Raw genomic sequence first — 23972 nt, 5'->3', positions numbered from 1 at the left:
GGTGTCTGTGCCTTTGAACCGTTACCCAAACATGAGCAAGTGCCCAAACGTGGAAGAGAGGACAAATGGGGACGTTTAAAAGGAAGGAAGTTTAAGGTTTGCTGTTTCTCAGCCAGGTTAGTGGATTCTGGTCATGAAGTTGATCGAGTGGGTCAGAACACTTTGTAACGCACAGCTCCTTTACTCTGTTCAGATGCAACATTTCAGGACAGTTTCGAACGGAAAAAAAAACTTCCTTTTAAGCGTCCCCATTTCTCCTCTCTTCCACGTTTGGGCACTTGCTCGTGTTTGGGTAACGGTTCAAAGGCACAGACACCAGTCCGCTTTCTCAAACAAAATAATTCTATTTTCTGTGATCTCAATGGCATGCTTTTTCCTAGGTCCCACCAGTCTTCTGGCTGTCATTAAATTGGCCAGTTTAAGACTGGAGTTGTGCAGTTTGCTCTTGGACAGCAGGAATCACCTTGACCCTGACACACACTGGCTAGCAGACAGAAGAAAATCTTCAGTCCTTTCTCTGTGGAATTTAAATCGAGGTACAGAAACTCCAGGGCAGGCAACAAACACATGGCTACCCGTGTTCTGATAGAGTGGGAATTCTTAAAGAAAAAAATGTTCCATGTGAGAGAACATTGGTTTTAGGGCGACACTGATTGCTTTTTACAAAAACAGCTGCCTCAGCCAAAACACAGACGATAAACAAAGAAACCATTTAGTCCAACTACGACAGATATCCATTAGCTGCATAGAAAGTAAAAAGGGAGAAAAGAGTGTTGAAACCAATTTTTGCCACAGCGGAAGAGATTAATTGAATTAAAAGCACTCAGCTGCCTGTCTCTCTCTTGCATCAGCATGTTGTTCTTATCAGTAAGCTCATTCGGTGGGGCCTAGCAAGCACATTTTTAATCAAATGAAAGGGCAGTGGTTCTGTTGAGTCAGTACGTTTTCACATTGCTGCAGTGTAACAACCTTTCAATTCATTTAGCATAAGAGCTTTTACAATGTTTTGGCATTCTCCTCCCTGCTCGCTCTCTCTTTGTTCATGCCACATGTGTAAGATATTGTCTCAGTTTGCAACAATGTCAACAAATGGTCACATCTGTTTTCCTCACGCATGGTGTCTGGAAGCACCTGTTTTGGCGACAAAAACGAGGAGGGGGGGGGGGGGGGGTTGACCAGATTTATTCATGACAGTGGGAACAATGAAAGTGAAAACTCGAGGAAAAAGCTGAGTGAGCATTTAAAAATAAAACCTCGTAGAACTGTTTCACATTTTAAATCAAGTTTACTGACCTTCACTTGGTCAATAAAACCAAAACAAGATGTTGCTTTTAGTGACTCAAACCCTTCACTTGGTACTTTGGGAGGCACATACTCTATCTAAGGCCCAACCGAAAGTGAAGATCACAGTCAAATCTGCAGGTCTAAAGTATTATTGCTTTAATTTCTGAAGCACAGTTCAGTTGGAATCGATACTGAGTTTATTTACAAGGACATTTTGTGTTTCTGCCTGGTTGATATATTTAGCCACACGCTCAAATCAGCAGCTGGACTGCTCATGATGTGGAATCTGAAAGCTGTTCGAGCCATGCAGGTGCTTAGAGATGATCAAAACAAGAAATAAAATTGCATCCATCTGAGGGAGGTCAAGCTGAAGCAACGTATGCAAAACATGATATGATTCCCTACGAGAGAAACACAAAAACCTGGCATGGATTCCACCCCCCATCCGACAAGGGAGACAAAATGTGATGCTGACGTTAACATTTCCTCAGGGTTCTCTTCTCCACTCACGAAGCAGACAGTGAGATCCTGCCCCTGCCACCACCCCTGTGCTCCCGGTGAACATGCGACTCAGGAGTAAGTCCCAGTGCAATGTCTGTCAGGTCCCAAAGTTCCACTGCGGGGATGGTCACTGTTTGGACTGTGGGTGGCAACAATGCTAGTTAGCCAGGGATGGGGAGGGAGGGGTAAGAAAGAATGGTGTTGCCTCTATTGGGTTCAAGGGACCTATAAAATAAGGATCTCCTCACCCTGTAGTCCAAGAAATGAAAAGTGGCACCCTTCAAATGGGGTCCCTTCCTCCACCCACCAGAGAATTGTTACAAGAGGGTGGGAAGAAGCCGTTAAGTGGCCATTAATTACCTCAATTGACCCAAAGGCAGCAGGGACATCTCACACCTTCCTCACCAGATGATAAGTTATGATCTATTATCCTGCCCCAGAGGATCATGTCATTCTGGGTCATTACATTGTTGAATATTTTACATCCTTCCATCTCATTACCCTTCTCTAGTGCAACATCTATCTTAATCATTGAGAGGGTGACAACACAACTGCTTCCAGGTCTTTACCATGAGTTCAGTGTAATTGGCCACTCACAGCTCCCAGAGGACCACACCATTCTGGTTAGGAGTTAGAAAGATCACAATAGTCATCAGAAAAATGCATGGACTTAAAACAATATTGTATTTTCCACATTCCTAAAGCAAAATTATGTTGTCATTAAATCTGTCTCCGACAAATTACAAAACCATGTTTTCTATACTTTATATATTCTGACCATTGATGAATATAATCTGAAGCCGTGTTCATATCCATTAACCTAAGATAGATGTGATCTCAAATGGGTTGTAAAATACCAAAAGTCTAAACCTGTGTCAGACTTGCAAAGACTTCACAGCATTGTGGTATTTTCTAATCTTATATAAAATGGTGTAAGCTTATAAACTCAATTTGAAAGTAAAGTTGTAAAGCTGCAATGGTAAATATTTATTTTAAATCAATAATAGGGCTCCCGCCTGGTCGATTTTCCTTAGCCCAGATTTGACCTCTTCCAGGAATCGAACCATCTTCAAAGCTCTTATTGCAATATCCTTCCTTCGCAAGTGTAGTAAGTGCAAGACAGTTCAAGGAATGGGATGATTAAGGTTGGCTAGTCAGTTATTTGGTGAACTTGGTCATTTCAAAGGCTCAAAATGGAAATAACAACTAATGACTTCTGACAGATTTCATCACCATTTTGTAAAATTGCCCTATAATCATAAACTCAGCTGTTACTACAGTAATTTACACTTGATGGAATAAAATAATTAGATTATTTTGTTTGGATTATGTACTTGTGCAATGTACATATCTGCATCCTTTGGATAATTTGTGATATTTTCTATACATTGGTGTAAGCACACTGATTCATGGGAATGATTGAATTGCCACAGCGGAAGAGATTAATTGAATTAAAAGCGTTTGGCTGCCTGTCTCTCTCTTGCATCAGCATGTTGTTCTTATCAGTAAGCACATTTGGTCTTGGGGCTAGCAAGCACATTTTTAATAAAATGAAAGGGCAGTAGTACTGTTGAGTCAGTATGTTTTCTACAATCCATGCTATTGCTTATAAAGGCACCCTCGACCCTCTCTCTGTTATATTCAGGCAGACTGGCTTAGTTTATTGGCAGCACTGTATACAGAATGCAATCAGTCTGGCTTAAAGTGAGTAAGTAATGACCATTTTGGTACAATGTCATCTCCACTACCTTGTGTCCCTCCCACCTCCATTCCCCCACTTGCCAACTTTGCTTCACCAAATTATCAACCACAGCCTTTACTCCCCACACCACCATCCCCCCCGCACCACCCCCCAACATGTCCCTCAGCTTAGCTTCCTTCTGACATTGCCTTCCTCTGCCATTACTTTACCTTAATCATTGAAACTATTCCCTTCTGGCTGTTGTTCTAAACTCATACTGAAGGCGTCCATCTAGTGACAGAGGTTGGTCAGTGCAAGGACTCGACATCTCGCTGCACTCACTATAAGCTTCCACTAGATGGAGTGTGATCAATCTAGAAGTACAGGTATATTTTTAAGTATTGTACGGGGTAAACTGTGTTGTATTTCCTTTGTAGTTAGTGATATATGTGTTGTCTAGAGTCTCGCAAAATATTTCAGCTGTTCATGAATGGTAAAGTACTTTAATTTCTTTTATTCCAGGCATAAAATATCCGAAGGAACATAACTCGGACTTTAACATTGAATTGTATGAGAATCTGATACTCACTTAAAGTCTTTTCTCTTAAAAGCGCAGCTACAACTTTGGAGTGACAAATTACTCTAATGCTCCAAACAGAAGCTGTACTTATTGGGATACAAATAAAATACTGCTAGGGTACAAGATTTTCAATTTGTGTTTTGAAATAGTTTTTGAAAAGCCCATTAGTACAGTGACAAATTCAGATTTTATCATAATGTTCATACCAAAATATCCATGTGCTATGGTTTATAAGGACACAGTAGCTGTCCAGATATTAATGATTAGGAAGAGTAGGAACAGCTCACTCAGTTGAATTCCAGCTTACTTGACTTACATTTATACAGCTTCTTCTTGTTGAGGACTCTAAAGTGCACAACAGACTACACATCTATTGTGCACCTCTATTCCTGATGAAGGTCATTTGTCCGAAACGTCGATTTTCCTGCTTCTGGATGCTGACTGACCTGCTGTGCTTTTCCAGTCTAATCTAGACTGCACATCGTCAACCTATTGGAGAATGAACATCATTGACCTTTGTTGAACCAAGATGTTGTGTCTTACAATTGATTTTTGGACACCTGAGTCCTCAGTGATCAATGAACTGCAAGATCAAACATCTTCATTGGAGGAAAAGGAGGAGGGGGCAAAGAAGGAAAGTTTTTCACATTGAGTCATTGCATTTGTTGAATATTTTGTATTCTTCCACCTCATTACTCTTCTCTAATGGAACATACATCTCTCTCAATGGGAGGATGGTGACATGTTTGCTTTTGGGTCTTTACCATTAGTACAGTATTATTGGCCACTAGGAGGTTTGGAAAAGTAGACCTTTCACCATGTTGAATGGCATGGAATGTTACATTTGGACTGATATGCCCAAACAATGGTCAACTATGATTGACAACTGGGGTTGATGTCTTAAATATCTAGAATACTTAGATTAATTATTCTGTCACACACACACACACACTTGTCTCTTATTTTAAAATGGTACATGGTAACTATGCAATCCAACCATTGAAAGCAGCCATTTTGGTCAGACAACCTTTTAGAGATTTCAGGGACACCCTGCCAATTCCAACCGGAGGTCAAAACAACACTTTCTCTGGTAACACTGTTAAAAATGAAACACAATTTGAGCTCACTGTTGCCTGTATAGTTGTTCATCATTTTATTTGTAGCTAAGGCAGGGAGAATCTTAAATTGGGACAAGCTATTGTTTCATAGAGGGAAATTAGAGTTGTAGTAATTTACCTCTTCAATCATGGGATGTCTGTTGCTGGCCAGGGCAATATTTATTGCCCATTCCTAATTGCCCAGAGGGCATTTAAGAGTCACCCACATTTCTGTGTTGTCTGGAGCCACGTGGAGACCAGACCAGGCAAGGATGGTAGACTTTCTTCCCTCAAGATCATGAACCAGATGGATTTTTCCCTGACAATCATCAGCAGTTACTTAGCTGCTGTTAACCAGCTTTCTATTCTAGATTTTTAATGAATTGCAGTTTCACCACCTACCATGGTGGGATTTAAATCCAAATCCCCAGACCTTAACCTGGAGTTCTAGATTGTTAGTCCAGTGACATTACTACCATACCATCTCCTCCCCTCCTTCCTCCCTCACGAACCTTGTAAATATTATATTCAGTGTTTATCTCTAAATGGATGTTATCATGGTTTAAGCTCATATATGGATCTTGTATTGAGGGCTTAATATGATGGTTTTCATTTGACTGCTATTTGCGACTGTAATGACTGCAACATATCTTTCCTCCAACAGTGTAACCCAAGACAAACATAGAATTAGATTTAAGTTATTTAATACTATTTTCATAAGTAGATTTCCTACGTACTGGACACTTTAATCTGAACCCAGGTCAAATAACCCAAAGTTTACATAGAGTAAGTGGCATCAATCAGGAGACAGGCAGGAAAGTTCGTTGACTATAGTTTTATGTTGACTTCTCCTTGCAAAGTCTGGTCAGTTGTATTTATTGATATTTTTAAAGGGCAGCTAATTTTAGAACAGGTTTGGGTAGATGAAATGTCAACAAGCATTATAGTAATTTCCTTTTCTCGTACAGTATTGCATAGAGTTCTCAGCTTTCAGACTGAACAATAGGACATGAAGTCTTTTCCCCTTCTTTAACAACAATAATGTAACTGAAGATAAGAATTCTCCATTTAAAACAACTACTGTGGTTTCGAGGGCATGGATTTACCCAACGTCACTCTATAGAAAAGCACAGTTTACGTCACAGAATGAGGCCACGTGGCCCATTTGATCTTTGTTTATACTTTATCCAGAGTATCCTCCCACTGTACGTTCTTCACTTCACTTTTTCAGTCAATCTTTACTTTCCTTCCTCCCTTGTGTTGTTTTTCTAATTTCTGCTTAAACGCCAATGATATTCACTCAACCACTCCAGGTGCCCGCGCATTCTGCATTTGGACCATTCTCCGAGTGAGTACATTTTTCCCCAAATTCCTTGTTGGATTTAATAGCAAGTATCTTTCATACCCTTGGGTGACACAAGCTCAGAAAGACTGGATGCAAGTGATAAATTCTATTTCTGCCTCCATTAGCAGCACTACAAGCTTCTCTATGTTGTCAAATAGATCCAGCAGTGTTTTACTTGCGTGTATTTTGGAAGGATGATCTTTGAGTGTGACATTTGTACAGACAGAATTGGGCTGATGGGTCAATTGACCTTTTTGTTTTGTTTGCTGCAAATGTGTTGCTGGTCAAAGCACAGCAGGTTAGGCAGCATCTCAGGAATAGAGAATTCGACGTTTCGAGCATAAGTCCTTCATCAGGAATAAGAGAGAGAGAGTAGCCGAGCAGGCTGAGATAAAAGGTAGGGAGGAGGGACTAGGGGGAGGGGCGATGGAGGTGGGATAGGTGGAAGGAGGTCAAGGTGAGGGTGATAGGCCGGAGTGGGGTGGGGGCGGAGAGGTCAGGAAGAGGATTGCAGGTTAGGAGGGCGGTGCTGAGTTGAGGGAACCGACTGAGACAAGGTGGGGGGAGGGGAAATGAGGAAGCTGGAGAAATCTGAATTCATACCTTGTGGTTGGAGGGTTCCCAGGCGGAAGATGAGGCGCTCCTCCTCCAGCCGTCGTGTAGTTGTGTTCTGCCGGTGGAGGAGTCCAAGGACCTGCATGTCCTCGGTGGAGTGGGAGGGGGAGTTAAAGTGTTGAGCCACGGGGTGATTGGGTTGGTTGGTTCGGGCGGCCCAGAGGTGTTCTCTGAAGCGTTCCGCAAGTAAGCGGCCTGTCTCCCCAATATAGAGGAGGCCACATCGGGTGCAGCGGATGCAATAGATGATGTGTGTGGAGGTACAGGTGAACTTGTGGCGGATATGGAAGGATCCCTTGGGGCCTTGGAGGGAAGTGAGTGTGGAGGTGTGGGCGCAAGTTTTACATTTCCTGCGGTTGCAGGGGAAGGTGCCGGGGGTGGAGGTTGGGTTGGTGGGGGGTGTGGATCTGACAAGGGAGTCACGAAGGGAGTGGTCCTTGCGGAACGCTGATAGGGGAGGGGAGGGAAATATATCCTTGGTGGTGGGGTCCGTTTGGAGGTGGCGGAAATGGCGGCGGATAATACGTTGTATGCGCAGGTTGGTGGGGTGGTAGGTGAGAACCAGTGGGGTTCTGTCTTGGTGGCGGTTGGAGGAGCGGGGCTCAAGGGCGGAGGAGCGGGAAGTGGAGGAGATGCGGTGGAGGGCATCGTCGATCACGTCTGGGGGGAATCTGCGGTCCTTGAAGAAGGAGGCCATCTGGGCTGTGCGGTGTTGGAATTGGTCCTCCTGGGAGCAGATGCGGCGGAGACGAAGGAATTGGGAATATGGGATGGCGTTTTTACAGGGGGCAGGGTGGGAGGAGGTGTAGTCCAGGTAGCTGTGGGAGTCAGTCGGTTTATAATAGATGTCTGTGTTGAGTCGGTCGCCCGAGATAGAAATGGAAAGGTCTAGGAAGGGGAGGGAGGAGTCTGAGACAGTCCAGGTGAATTTCAGGTCGGGATGGAAGGTGTTAGTAAAGTTGATGAACTGTTCAACCTCCTCGTGGGAGCACGAGGCAGCGCCGATACAGTCATCGATGTAGCGGAGGAAAAGGTGGGGGGTGGTGCCAGTGTAGTTGCGGAAGATGGACTGTTCCACATATCCTACGAAGAGGCAGGCATAGCTGGGGCCCATGCGGGTGCCCATGGCAACTCCTTTAGTTTGGAGGAAGTGGGAGGATTGAAAAGAGAAGTTATTCAGGGTGAGGACCAGTTCAGTCAGTCGAAGGAGGGTGTCAGTGGAAGGGTACTGGTTGGTGCGGCGGGAAAGGAAGAAGCGGAGGGCTTTGAGTCCTTCGTGATGGGGGATGGAGGTGTTTTGTTTTCCTGGTGGATTAGACAAAGAAAACCAGGAAACCAAGAAGCAGCAAGGAGATTGGGAAGCTTACTTGAATAATGAATGTCACCAATGATTTGGGATTTTAACTAGAATCTGCAATTTGAGGGCAATTTGTTTAAGGCGAGAGGGGAAAGATTTAAAAAAAGAAACTAAGGAACAACATTTTCATACAGAGACAGTGCATCCATAGAAGCAGCTACCAGAAGAAATGGTGAAGGCTGGTACAGTAACAATTTAAAAGGCATCTGAATGGGTACACGAATAGGAAGGGTTTAGGTGGACATGGGCCAAGTGCTGGCAAATGGGACTAGATTAGTTAAGGATATCTGATTGGCATGAACGAGTTGGACTGAAGGGCCCATTTTTGTGCTGTATATCTCTATGACTCTCCAACATTATTGAAGAGTCCACCCAGCACAGCACTCCACAATGCACAGAAACTGATTTGAAATGTTGCCTTCCATTGTAACGGGGACCATCGTGGTCTTGCGTTGGTGTAGAGTTTCTTATTGCTGCATTCAGCCTAGCGTCTGGCAGAGGTTAGAGAAGGGCAGAAAAGGGATCTGTCTGTTTCATGCAAAGGACTACTTCAAAAGCTTACTTCAAAATGAAGTCAAACCAGCCTTAAATTAGTTTTCTTTTAAAGTTTGTTCATGAAGTGTACGTGTTGCTGGCTAAGCCAGCATTTATTGCTCAGAGGACATCTAAAAGTCGATCGCACTAAAATGTATCTGGAGTCACATGGATCAGATCACAATTACAGATTTCCTTCTCTAAAAGGTAATCAGATTGTTGTAAAAATCAATCAAAAATTGCCATTGTTTGGGAAGTGATGACAGACTGTTTCTGAATTGACTTCATATTTCACCCTCTGCTGTGGTAGGATTTGAACTCATGTCCTCAGAATGCAAGTTCTAGACTGCTGGTTCAGTGGCACAATAACCTATCTCTCCTAACACTGTGGTATGTTTATACGTGACCATCTCCCTGCCACATGTGGGAACCACTGGGTGAAATTTCACAAGGAGTGGCTGAAGCTGCCAGGAGTTTTTAATATTTTTACTCAAACTTATTTTTAAAGTATTCTATTCAGTAGCTTGATCTAATAGTATAATGAGCAGTGAGTAAACTGACTGTAAAGGTTAGTGTCTTTTGAGAAGATGTGTAGCTTAGGTTGATGATAAGTATGTAAGCTTGCTGAACTTGAAGGTTTGTTTTCAAACATTTTGTCATCATACTAGGTAACATACCACCAGTGCTTCACCAGAGAATCACTGATTATGTTACCTAATACGTTAATGAAACATCTGAAAACAAACCTTCAAGCTCAGTGAGCTAACTTACATATTTATTGTAAAGTTGCAAAGATTGGAAAGGCTTATTGCAAAGATTAAAAAGAAACTTCAATAATTCTACATTATTAATGCAAAAATTAAAGAAATGATATCCCCTTCCGTCCATCCAGTTGCTGCATGCACCATGACTAATCTGCATTACCATGGATCAGCACCCAGTTTAACACATTTTTGTTGTTCACTTCTTTTCTCTTTATGTTCTTTTCTCTCGGCCAATTATTCTCACACGTGTGCACACACTGGATTTACCAGGTAGCCCTCCCAGGCAGGCAGATATATGCAGCTTAGTGGGAACATTGCCATGAACTCCAAACAACTAACAAGGAAAATTCCTGTAAAATTTCCATGTGACACTCTAAGGTAATTGGGCAAATCTTCAGATTACCATTCCTCTTTATTGAGTCGTTAGAAGATTAAATTCCACTGCTCGCTTGTGGCCTCAGCAGTGAGGAAGCCACTACAGTGCTCCCTTTAAATATTGATCATCCCAGTCTGTATTGGAGTCTCAATACTTATCCTACTAATCTTGTACTACTTGTTAACGTTTCTGAATACTTCCGGTCAGCAACTTCATATTGACCCTGACTCTCATTATGAACACATGTCATTTATCCTCCCCAGTGGAATGTAGTAGTACCTATGGAGAGAGAAAAAGAGTTAACATTTTGAATTTGGTGTAACTGTTCTTCAGGACAGACAAGGAGTTATGTTTTGCAGGCTTTTTGGATGGGCCAGAGTTGGCCAAGTCCACAAATCACATTCACTCACAGTGTATTTTGCAGTGCAGGAAAAATAAAGTTGTTTAACCCAACACAAACATTGATTGTGATCAAAAATAAGTGACCTGGCTGTTTTATAAAAGCTGGATGTTGTGTAATTGCTTTTAGAGATGATTTATCTATACCTGAGTTTGCCCTTGCTGCTGTCAGTGTTAAAAGTCAGCGTCTTGATACTAGCTTCAGTAAAACTAGCTTTTCAAGCCAGGTAACACGTTACATCCTCACTCTACCCTCACAGAAAAGGTATTTGAATTGAATACTTGCTAAACCCTACTTTGAACAGCAGCAATCTGCTCAGTGTTGGTTTACATTTATATTCGACCACACCTTCCTCCTGAAGATGAGACAGGAAAGGTAAAATGAAGACAGGGAATATGGTGAAATATAAATATGATCCTTCACCACCGTCATCACAACTCCTCTCACATTTTGTTCTCCATCATCATCTTCTCTTTCATCATCACCTTCTCTCCATCATGTCTCTGTTGACAGCATCCCCTTCTCTGTGTAATATTCAGACAAAGTGCCATTATCATTCACGAATGCTTCAGACTGGGACAGGCAATCCAAGGAGACTTTGTGGGGCAGCTGAAGGAATTGAGCTATAGCAGGCCATGCCGTTTATAGCACCCTTGCAAGTGGTCTCACTCTTCTCTCATGATATCGGCAAGAAATCAGCATTCATCATTCAATCCTGCAAGCAGCAAATTAATTGTTCTTTGTCACTGTTACAATGAATTATCCATTGATAAATTCTGCAGCTAGAATTGGGAGTCAAGAAGATTTTTATATCCATTAGTACTAGCTTATGTGCTTTTACATGATACTCTGGATAAGAAGCCACTTTAGATATAGATTAAACATTCGGGCATGTTAAGCTTCTACTTTAAGAACAGTATATACTTCATATCTACTCGGAAATAGCGAATATACATTTCTTTCAATCGTGGTATTTTCCCATCAAAATGTGCCATCTCACAAGGTATTTGCTGGGATACATACACTCTGAACCATTACCAGTTTGGTAGTTATTTGAAGTTTCTGTGGCTTTTAATGTTTGATACAGAAGCAATGTGATCATGGGGATGGCCCAGTGGCTCAGTGGTTAGCACTGCTGTCTCACAGCACCAGGGACCCGGGTTCAATTCCAGCCTCAGGCAACTGTTTGTGTGGAGTTTGCGCATTCTCCCTGTGTCTGCGTGTGTTTCCTCCAGGTGCTCCTGTTTCCTCCCACAATCACAAAGATGTGCAGGCCAGGTGAATTGGCCATGCTAAATTGCCAACAGTGATTGGGGTGAATATAGGGTAGGGGAATGGGTCTGGGTGGGTTACTCTTTGGAGGGTTGGTGTGGACTAATTGGCCCAAAGGGCCTGTTTCCATACTGTAGGGAATCTAATCTTAAAAAAAAGTACACCATAAAGTTGGTATAGGCCTGTGAATGCAAAAATGTTCAAACTGAGAGTTTGCATATGTAAGTGCCTCAGTTGTATGACAGCCATTGCCAGAAATGCTCCAAAATTAGTGTTTCAACAAATTTTAAGACAAATTGTTGTCAGGGATATTCCCAACATATTGCCATCAATAGAAGGTACTTTATTTTAAACATTTAGAGCAGGGCTTCCCAAAGTGGTACCATGAGCTAAAATCTTGAGGTCCCAAACTAAGGCAGTAATGGCCATTATGAGCTTTACTGTTGTAACCACTGAGCTTCTAATGGTGTCACAGTGGGATAACATTTCAGTGTTTAATTTCCAGAACATGCTGGTTAAACAAATTAACTTTAAATTCCTCTGTGTGCCATTTTAAACACACAGTCATTTAGATTTTTTTTAAAAAAAGTGAACATTGAAATGTGCACGGAAAGAGATTTAAAGTTGAAATGTTAAATCAATGCACTAAGAATAACAAACAATGTAATTAAGTACCACACAGTGTGATTACCTAATTAAGAGCCATTTCACAAACGCCAGATGCAGGCCATACTCAACAAAACAGTGTTTCTTACAAAGACGTTAAGGTGCTTCTTGAATAGGTTGGGTGGAATTTGGTGAATATGGGGGCATTCAAGAAGATGGGGCCGATAAATGAAGGCCAACCTATCTCAACAGTGAGCAAGACTCTGGGCAATGTCTTGCCGCTAATTAATCATGAAGTCCCAGGAGCTTCACATTGAGGAGAAGGATGCAGCATTGGATCAGAACCAGAACTAATGCCCCATGGAGAAACATCACCCCAACGTTCATGATATCTCTCAGTCTCTCAGACATCTATCAGACTTCAGTTAAATCAAGGCATTTGGTGTGGATTTGGTGCTATTGAAACTTTAGCCTGGATAAATTAAACTGATTCTTTGACAGAGCAGGCTCAAAGAGCTGCATTATCAACTCCAGACCCCTTCTTTATGTCCCTCTGTTATAAAATTCAACTATTTGCCTTTCTGTACTGTTCTATAACTTAAGATGGGCACCTTTCAAGATAGACCTATTAGAGCCCTCTGTGCTTTCTGCTTGACCTGCAGGTTCTGCAAGTTAAATAAGTGAATAAAGATAGAATGCAGTTTGTTAAATCATTGGAAACATTGCAAGTAAGTCCTTTTAAATAATACCATGGTGTCCAACAGTTCAAAATATACCAGGATTTCAGCAAGTATATGTTTGGCAAATTTTTATTAGTGTCTTCTAATACTCAAACTATTTCTCTTGGCTTTTTCAATGCACTTTTTCACCCCATGTCTAATGGCTTATGTATTAGAAGAAGAGGTTTCAGTTGATGTGTTTACTTGGGCACAGTGAATGAGAGGCCTTACCAACACTTACATATGTCATCTGTGAATCAGGAGGGCTCCCAGTAGTCCAGCACTTTAAAAAAGCCCATTGACAGCAGACCAATTTGACAGAAAGTCAGACAGAGACACCATTCGTTTAGTTGTCAGAGATATTTGGAGAAACTCCACTTTCTCTTTACAGATGCTGCTGAACCTGCTGAGCTAATGTTTCGGGTCCAGTGACCCTTCTTTGGAAAGCGCACTTGCCGAGATATCAATGCTAAAGATTTTTGAAACCGTTAACTCATTTTCCACAGGGCGTCTTTCAAATAACTTGATTTCACCTACTTTTGAAACAGATGCACAAAATGTTGAAAATACTCAACAGGCTAGGTAGTGCCTTTGGAGAGAAACAGAGTTAGTCTTTCAGGTCAATGATCTTTTGTCGGGACACTCCTTTTCGAGCTCACTTGTCTCACGATATGCTGCTGAATTCTTCCTCCACTGTCTGTCTTTCTCTTCCCCCAACACTCCCACATACAAAAGCTGAAATCAAAAGTAAATATTTGTGTCACAATTTGGTCATTTTACTGGAACCTAAGAAATGTGGAACCTTGTTGGAAGAAAGGAGTGTGTGGATGTTGCTCTTAATTTTAACGGTGCCATCACAGGAAGTACAATTTAAAATGTGCCTACATCCAAAGGCAAGGGAGATGTGAAGGGAGTGTCAACCATGACCTTGGCCACTTCCCTGCTCTTGCAAGTTGCAATTAAGAAAGGAGGAAAGATTTGCAATTATATAGCATCTTTCATGATCTCAGGATACCCCAAAGCACTTTGCACTTAATCATATCCTCTTGACATGTATTCACTGCTATAACATAGCAAATGCATCAACCAATTTGCATGTAGCAAGCTCCCATAGGCAGCAAAGAGGCAAATAGCCAGGTAATGTGGGTTTTTCTTAAAAAGATGGTGTTGATTGAAAGTTCAGCAGAGGCTTTGGGGCAGGTATTCAGTCTGTCCTGTTTAACCAGGGAATGCTAGGTATCAGGAATGTGGACAATATTTACTTTTGATTCAGCTTTTGCAAACTTCTTTTTGATTCGTGGAAACAAATGCTGAAAATAAAATTTAAAAAAAGAAGGGGAAGTCACTTGAATGACTTCGGGCAGGTTTAGTAAATTGCAGGCAAGTTCCATCACTGGGGTAACAAAGGAGAGACAAGCCTCACTTAAGGTGATGGGCCCTTGTGGTGGGGTCGGGCAGGCAGGGAATAGGTGATGATTAGGGGTGAGAGGGATGGCGATGAGACAGTTAGCAGCGTCTGCTGGTGGTGGCCATCACTCAGGCTGTAGTTCCTGGGGAAACGCACCTCAACGGCAAAAGTTGGTGAAATCTTGTTTTAGGCAGTCAGCTTTAAAAACAAATCGGCGGAAGGAGGAAAATTAGTTGGTGCGACAATAACTTTTGGGTGGCCCATATAGGAATGCAAGTTAGGGAGGCTCTCACCACCCCTTGAAACACATTGGTAGGTTTTACAGGGCTGTAGATCGTCCTATGGTGCAGAAGATACCAAAGGAGGCAGGGGGTGGGACTAAACCGTTCACCTAAGTGGCTCATTGGCTTCCACATGTCCAAAGCACTAACTTTCCTGACAGTGGTAATATGGGCAAGGCAGTGGGAAGACAATCGGAGAACAAAACCAGTACAACTCTCGAATGACGCATACTGGTCTGATGCGTTTTTCATACCTCAGACCAGTACAACCAGGTCATTCATTTCCAAGTATTACTTTTTTGTTGCTGTTCGACTTTCCATCTGGGTTCCCATTTTGCCAGGCCTCCCGTCTCCCAGCCTGCCCCTCATGGATCTGGAAAATTCCAAGCTCAAGGCTGTCAGTGGCAGAATAGGCAAAGTTAGGCAATTAGGTAAAAACAATGACTGCAGATGCTGGAAACCAGATTCTGGATCTGTGGTGCTGGAAGAGCACAGTAGTTCAGGCAGCATCCAAAGTGCAGCGAAATCGACGTTTCGGGCAAAAGATCTGATGGAGGGATTTCGCCCGAAACGTCGATTTCGCTGCACTTTGGATGCTGCCTGAACTGCTGTGCTCTTCCAGCACCACTAATCCAGAAAGTTAGGCAATTGCCTCAGTTGTATCCCCATTAGCAGAGCAGGTGGTACCTCAGCAAAGATATTGCTATTTTCAGAAATACTGACTGCTGTGGTAGACTTTGAGTGTTGCGATTTGTACAAGTGAGTGCCTAATTTACATAACTGGAGACAGTGGACTATTAATTCAGGGCCAGTCTTAAAACAACTACTGGCTTAAAAAAAAACTAAAGCTTATAATTTAGTTATACGATGTATTACTTAATATGCAAATATTTTGCAAGTTTGTAAAAATACCGAATGTGCGAGAATTTAGGGGTATGGGGGCTTTGTACAGATAAGATTGTGTTATGGAGAAAACCAAACTGTTTGCTGTAAATTTGGATGGTCTGGCAGCACTAATTTATTAAAATAAAGAACTGACTGTGCAAAAGAAACCAATTTGAGGACAATCTCATATTTCAGCGTTGACTATTTCTCATTGCTCGGTATGCTTTTCAAAAGAAAAAAATTAAAATTCCAGCCTTCTTCCCAAAACTTGCTGCAGTTTCTTGGCCACAGTTCCATCCAGGCTGTATTGCTCCCGAAACCCCTACCCACAAGGCATTGCAGCTCCGTCAGCAAGTCCTGCTGCAGAGAACCCAAAGGGAGTCAAAGCAATAATGAAACACATGCATCAGCCACTGCAGCTAGAAGCTGAAACCACTCACTGGTTATGTCAGCACAGAAAATGATTAATAATCCTGTCCATATTGCTCAGTCATGTGATTTACTATCTTAGGAAGTTTCAAAAATATACTCCCTTCAGATAATATTACAGATTTAGTCAACAGATATTAACATATATTTTCATTGTGTTTCATATGAAAGGATGACTGGGTGTAACAGTGTTACATCCCAATAAATGACCTTTAAAATTTCACACTATGCTGTATCTCTACACATTCCATAATATGTAGTTTGTGGATTTGGACATGTAGTAACAAAGGTACACACTTATTCACTCTTTGACTGGTATACTATAGTAACACAATTGGAAATACTTTGGAGATTTTGAAATTCTATGCTTGGCCCAGATATCTGGCATTTTGTGGTTTCTGCTAGAGCTATTTTTAAAAAAAGACATACATCATCTCGTGTTTGCATAGTTTATATTCCATCACAGGGGAATGTTGCTCCAAATCATTGAATTCTCATTTGATGCTCATTTGAAAGCTTCCATCATTGGTAGCCCTCTAGGTAACAGTTAAGCTAATAGTTTGCATGTTAATCCCTCAGAGTAGAAAATAGTTAATCACAAAGAACAACAAGATTAACTTTCTTCTTTTCTCTTGTCTAGATTCTGCCATTGTAAATGCAGAGATATGTATTTTCTCTACACTGCCAACCCTCCACTACCTCATTGGACAGTTAGTCCCAAACTACCAACTTCCTCCATCTGACTCACTTTGTACACCCCTTGAAGGCCTCGTCTTAATCTACTCACCTCCTTGGAAACATCTCGTCTGTTTAACCTGCATAAGATCTGTGTTAAATACGTTGGAGACTTTTTAAAATCTAAAACATCTAGTCATAGAAGCGTACAGCACAGAAACAGACCCTTCGCTCCAAATTGTCCATGCTGATCAGATATCCTAAATTAATCTCGTCCCATTTGCCAGCATCTGGCCCATATCCCAGTAAACCCTTCCTGTTTATGTACCCATCCAGATGCCTTTTGAAATGGCAGCCCTTTCCATACACTTACTACCCTCTGTGTGAAAAAGCTGCCCCTGAGGTCCCTTTTAAATCTTTCCCCTATCACCTGAAACATATACCCTCTAGTTTTGGACTCCCACTCCCTGAGGAAAAGATCTTGACTAATCACACTATCCTTTGTAGCCTAGACCATGTGTAAGGGCAACTTAATGGATGGGTTAAGCACCATATCATTCATTGGTAGATTCCCTTTGGTTCATTGCATCAATAATGATCCGGAATAGAAATTCTCACACTTCAAGAGGTAAATTGTAGTTCTAGAAAAGGCATAGAAGAGTTCATCTATTACATTCCCCAGCTCAAGAGTAGTCAGACATGAAGGCTGGCATCATGACCTCACCATTATTCACTCTCCTTTCTGCTCACCACAGCCTCTATGTGTTCTCTCACTGATTGCCAACTCCACCATCCCAACCTCCCACAGATGATCAAAGCATCCCTTTTCCTTCTCAAGTTTTAGTCTTCAGACTGGTCTTTCCAAGGATTGTCCCCAAACCTTCCAGCTACTGAGAGGGGCAATAAGAGAAAAATGTATTCGGTTTTGGTGCTGGTTTTGGTGGCAACTCTGCCCCACGTCTTCCCTAGTTTCGCCCTCACACAATCACACTCCACGAATGCTCTCCATAAATATTGTGACTTGGTTTCACTAGCAAGGTGAAAACTGAAGGCAGCTTTTTCACAAAATTGTACTATTTCATCTAGGAATGACAGTTTAAGGCACTATTAAATCTTCGTTTGAGATGATGTAGCAAACGAATTAGATCTGATCCATACAAAAACATAATAAGATGAGAAATAGAGGCAGGAATAAACCATTTGGGCCCCCTACACCTTGCTGCATTATTCAGTACAGTCATGGCTGTTCTGATGTCTCAGCATCATCTTCCTGTCTACACCCCACACCCCTTTGTTCCCTAAGACACCAAAAATCTGTCTACCTCAGCCTTAAAACATTCAACAATGGAGCATCCACAATCCCCTGAAGTACAGAATTCCAATGATTCAGAACCCTTTGACTGAAGAAATGTTCCTACTCAAGTAAAGCCCCTAACCTAGTGAACTAACCCACCCTGATATTATCAATATCCCAGCCGGTGGAGAGATGGGTTGTCAGACTCTATCCTGTCAAGTCTTGTCAGAGTCTTGACTGTTTCAATGAGATCTCTGAATATAGACGCCCCCCCCAACAAACCAACCCAGATCATTTACTCAACCTCTCATCTTAGGACAACTCTCTTCCCCAGAACTGGGTGAGCCCTCACTGATCCACATCCACTCCAAGCATATCCTTCCTTAGGTATGGAGTTACAACAATGCACGGCATTCCAGGTGTGGTCTCACCGAAGCCCAGAACAACTGTAGTGAGAATTCCTTCTTCTCCCTCTTCAAAACTATTGCAAGAAAAGGCCAATGTATGAAGTGAGAAAGCAGGGTGTAATTTTCAGAAGGTTATGCTTTTCTCAGGAAGTGACTACACTGTGGAAGAGGATTCTGAAGCTGGTAATGAGAATTGTCTCCTTCAAGCAGATGCAAGATGGATATTTGAGAAATGACTCGACCACGGCGGTTGTAAGGTAAGGCCAATAATTCTCGGAAATAACAAGGTGGCTCAGGGGATGCTGCCTGATATTTTTTCTTTGTCAGAAGATTCCCAAAATTAGTGACTAATCTTTGTTTTCCCCTGACAGGAAAGGTGGGGAGGGGGGCCAGGACGTCAGAAAGCTTGATGTATGTAAACGAGTCAAGCAGAAAATGAAGTGAGCATGTGGCAGTTTGCTGGCCTTCTCTCACTCAAGGTGTGTAAAATTGGGATTATGTTTGACATGGACTGGTTGGACTGAAAGGTCAGTCTCCATGCCATATGTCTCTATAACAGAGCTAACTTTGCCGTCGCCTTCCATTACACCTGCCCCTGCAAACACTAAATATTGTTTTGCAAAATGATACTACCATCACTGATTGGGCCGCTTTCCTCTCTACTCCTTCATTTGTTTAATTTATCATCACCTACTATCAGAGACAGAAATTCAGATGTACTTACTCCAGTTTAGTTTAGTACATGCAGCAGAAGACAAAGACTGGATCCACCATGTGAATGTTGGAGTCCAAAAGGTGAAACGTTATAATTTATAAATTAGATCGCATTACAACTGGACTACAGTAAATAGGAAAAGTTTTATTCTTTCTTATTTTTAACAAGAAAAATTAAGGCTGAAATTACTTCCTATGAAAGCCACAAGACCCTCGAGCTATATTTGCAGTGCAGTGATAGTATTATAATGGTCTTACGCAGTATGTTCTTTTATGTCCTTAATGCCTTATTTCATACTGGGATGATTTGTTGCATCACCTAAAGATCTCTCTTTTTTTTTCTAAGGCAGTAAGTTATTGGTCAACCTTGTATTTCAAATATCTGTTAGTTTCTTCCTCCCTCTCATCAAGCAGCTTTATTATCGCTCCTGGAGACTAACACACTTGTTTGGTTTTCAGGTTGAGTTTCTCAAGGAAGACTTTTGTCAGAGCACTAAATTGCCTTTGGATCAATGCTGACCACCTTAATGAGTATTTCAAAAAGAAAAATTGTCCTGTTCTTGTTTGAGAATAACTGACATTTATGCAGGTGACCATGAACAAGGACAAGAAACAATCCGGAAATAAAAATAGCAGTTTGGAGGAGGGCCAATTTAAGTGAAGTTAAGAATGAACCTTTTCTGGTAAACTGGCATCCATGTTAAACTATAATGGAACAATGGGCCAATCTTGAAGAGGACATGATTTGGGTACAGTCCAGGGTACATTCCCATTGAAGGAGGAAGAAGGTAACCAAGCCTGATCTCTGTGGATGATCAGAGATAGTAATTCACAGCAGGAAAACAGGATGTACCATAGACCCAGCAGAGTGCAAACACCAACAACCAAATTACTAAACCTTTTCTGACTTTCTACAAAGTCTTCACATATTCTCCTTAAACATTGGTACCCAGAGTGGCACACCACTGGTCACAGGCCTCCAGTCTGAAAAGCATCCCTCCACCACCACCCTCTGTCTTGTATCTTTGAGCCAGTTCTGTATCCAAATGGCTAGTTCTCCTTGTATTCCATGAGATGTAACCTTGCTAACCAGCCTCCCATGGGGAACCTTGTTGAAATCCTTACTAAAGTCTATATAGATCATGTCTATGCTCTGCCCTCATCAATCCTCTTTGTTACTTCTTCAAAAACTCAACTTCGTGAGATATAATTTTCCATGCACAAAGCCATGTTGACTATACATAATCAATCCTTGCCTTTCTAAATACATGTAAATCCTGTCCCCTCAGATTCCCTCCAACAACTTGCCCACCCCCACTGACATCATGCTTACCCTGGCTTTTCCTTACCACCTTTCTTAAATAAAGACACCACGTTAGCCAACCTCCAGTCTTCCGCACCTTACCTGTGACTATCAATGATATAAATATCTCAGCAAGAGGCCCAGCAATCATTCCCCTAGCTTCCAACAGGGTTCTAGGGTACACCTGATCAGGTTCTGGGGATTTATCCACCTTTGTGTGTTTCAAGACATCTGGCACCCTCTCTTCTGCGATATGGGCATTTTTCAAGATGTCACCATCTATTTCCCCACATTCCATATCTTCTATGTCCTTCTCTACAGTAAACAATGATGCAAAATACTTGTTTTGTATCTCCCCCATCTCCTGAAGCTCCACACATGGGCTGCCTTGCTGATCTTGGAGGGGCCTTGTTCTCTCCCGAGTTCCGTTTTTGTCCTTAATATATTTATAAAATCCCTTTGGATTCTCCTTAACCCTATTTGCCAACGCTGTCTCATGTCCCCTTTTTGCCCTCCTGATTTCCCTCTTAAGTATACTCCTACTGCATTTTTACTCTAAGGATACATTTGATCTATCCTGTCTGTACCTGACATATGCTTCCTTCTTTTTCTGAACCAAACCCTCAATTTCTCTAGTCACCCAGCATTCCCTACACCTACCAGCCTTTCCTTTCACCCTGACAGGAATATACTGACTCTGGACTCTTGTTATCTCATTTTTGAAGGCTTCCCATTTTCCAGCCGTCTCTTTACCTGCGAACATCTGGCCCAATCAGCTTTTGAAAATTCTTGCCTAAAACCGTCAAAATTAGCCTTCCTCCAATTTAAAACTTCAACTTTTAGATCCGGTCTATCCTTTTCCATCACTATTTAAAACTAATAGAATTATAGTCGCTGGTCCCAAAGTGCTCCCTCACTGACACCTCAGTCACCTGCCCTGCCTTGTTTCTCAAGAGTGGGTCAAGTTTTGCACCTTCTGTAGTAGGTACATCCACATACTGAATCAAAAAAAAATTATTGTACACACAACAAATTTAAATTGGAAATTAAAATCCCCTACCATAACCACCCTATTATTCTTACAGATAACTGAAATCTCCTTCCAAATTTGTTTCTCAATTTCCTGCTAACTATGCTATATTACAACCCATTACGGTGATCATCCCTTTCTTATTTCTCAGTTCCACCCAAATAACTTCCCTGGATGTATTCCCAGGAATGTCCTCCCTAAGTACAGCAGTAATGCTATCCCTTATTAAAAAGGCCAGTCCCCCTCCTGTCTGCCCCTCTTTCTGACTTCCTATAGCATCCTGGAACACTAAGCTGCCAGTCCTGTCCATCCCTGAGCCATGTTTCTATAATTGCTGTGATATCCCAGTCCCATGTTCCTAACCATGCCCTGAGTTGGTATGTTAAGCCTCCAGAATGATGAAGCCATCATTATGATCAATTCAATAGGGTGACATGATGAGGTTTGCCATCTCTGCAGTCACCAGCCACACTTGATCAGCATGAAGAACTGCACTGTCAGATCGAGTTAAGAACCTTGACATTTATAACGTAGATGGTTTCACATCTTTCAGTTTTCCACATTTGGCAACAAAACTGTGTGAAAATCAAGTGGAAAACATTGAAAACCAAAGATCCTTGGGTACATTTAGAGGATGGCAATTTCCACTTGGAACGTCATTGAAATTCAAGAAAACAAGATACTGACTAATAAAAGGATCCAGGTAAACTAAATGACAATCGCCTTGACCTACACAGTTCACCCCCCAATGGAGTTTTAGTGGAAGTGCATTAAACTATTTTCAATGTGATTTGTTCCCCAGGAACCAGATGCCATCTACTCAAAATTCTCTTGCTCTGCCTGACGCAGTTTCCATCCTAATTTCACATATTGCTTTCCATAAAAAACTACCAATGGACTTGTGAATGCTTTGGATCTAATAATATTTTCCCACAAACTCTGAATAAACATAGATAGTAATACATCTAAGAAGAATTTATTGAAGTGTGGTTCTTGGATATGCTCTATGTGTGGAATTTACTTGAAGGACTACCCATCATACACATTAGCAACAATGTTCTGATTGTTGCATGATGGCAAATGCATGAGCCATATGGTACATACATCATAAGTGGGCACAAGTGAGGTGCACAAATCATAGGACCCTTCAAGACCAGGTATAATTTGGATAATTTCAGGTCAGATTTAAGGGGAATTTTTTTAACCAATCAAACAATCTGAAGAAATGCAATAATTTATTGACTGTGGGATCGTGTTCAAATAATGACCGAAATCGGTGGTGGCAAAAATGGCCTCTTTTATTCAGCAATCACAGGACATTTCGAGGCAGCAATAGATTCCCGAAATACAGTCCTTACAAGAGCCCCTTTATACACAGTTCTTACATATATTAAAATTCCACTACATTTTTTATCTCTAGTACACAAAGGTTTGAAGGACTTCTGTCCTGGGAGACAGGAGATGGGTTAAAACACCTATCGGAAGGATGTTGTGAAACTTGAAAGGGTTCAGAAAAGATTTACAAGGATGTTGCCAGGGTTGCAGGATTTAAGCTGTAGGGAGAGGTTGAATAGGCTGGGGCTGTTTTCCCTGGAGCGTCGGAGACTGAGGGGTGACCTTATAGAGCTTTATAAAATTATGACGGGAATGGATAGGATGAATAGACAAGATCTTTTCCCTGGCGTGGGAGAGTCCAGGACTAGAGGGCATAGGTTTAGGGTGAGAGGGGAAAGATATAAAAGAGACCTAAGGGGCAACGTTTTCATGCAGAAGGTGGAGCATGTGTGGAATGGGTTGCCAGAGGAAGTGGTGGAGGCTGGTACAATTGCAACATTTAAAAGGCATCTGGACAGAAATATGAATAGGAAGGGTTTGGAGGGATATGGGCCGGGTGCTGACAGGTGGGATTAGATTCAGTTGGGATATCTATTCGGCATGGACGGGTTGGACTGTTTTCATGCTGTACATCTCTATGACTCTATGACTAATTGAACACGTCACGAGATGGCAACAGTTTATGATAAAATTTTGCTTTTGGGAATGTACGGAACAAAGTTTAAACCTGAAGCTGACACAAAACGTGGAGTGTAGCAAGTGGTGAAAAGGATAGTAATAAGACTTCAGGAGGTCATCAACAAGCTATTGGGATGTGCAAGCATGTGGCAAATGAAATTCAATGCAGAACATTGAGGTAATGCATCTTGGTAGAATGAAGAGAGACAATAAATGCTAAATGGTACAATCATGAAGTCATTGCAAAAAGGAGCAGACTGGAGAGCCTGTGCACAGATTTTTGAAGGTGACAAGACAAGTTAACAACGTAGTTAATCAAGTAGATGACATCCTAGACTTTATAAATGGTTACAAAGGTTTCAAAGGCACTTGGAATAAGTAAAACGTTGTATAAAACAGCCC

The 23972-nt window shown here is 41.7% G+C and overlaps 1 long non-coding RNA gene across 1 annotated transcript; it reads left to right on the top strand.

Annotated features, from left to right (window-relative positions):
* The first annotated feature begins 1169 nt into the window (after positions 1-1169).
* Positions 1170-22428, top strand: LOC132818121 (uncharacterized). Its single transcript, XR_009644963.1, has 4 exons — positions 1170-3489; positions 18658-18767; positions 22111-22260; positions 22360-22428. It is a non-coding gene; the product is annotated as an uncharacterized LOC132818121 (long non-coding RNA).
* The last annotated feature ends 1544 nt before the right edge of the window (positions 22429-23972 follow it).

The sequence above is a fragment of the Hemiscyllium ocellatum genome, chromosome 8, assembly GCF_020745735.1.
Source record: "Hemiscyllium ocellatum isolate sHemOce1 chromosome 8, sHemOce1.pat.X.cur, whole genome shotgun sequence".
Classification (NCBI taxonomy): domain Eukaryota; kingdom Metazoa; phylum Chordata; class Chondrichthyes; order Orectolobiformes; family Hemiscylliidae; genus Hemiscyllium; species Hemiscyllium ocellatum.
Note: the sequence above shows the minus strand (reverse complement) of the source record. Positions and strands in the feature narration are given on the sequence as shown.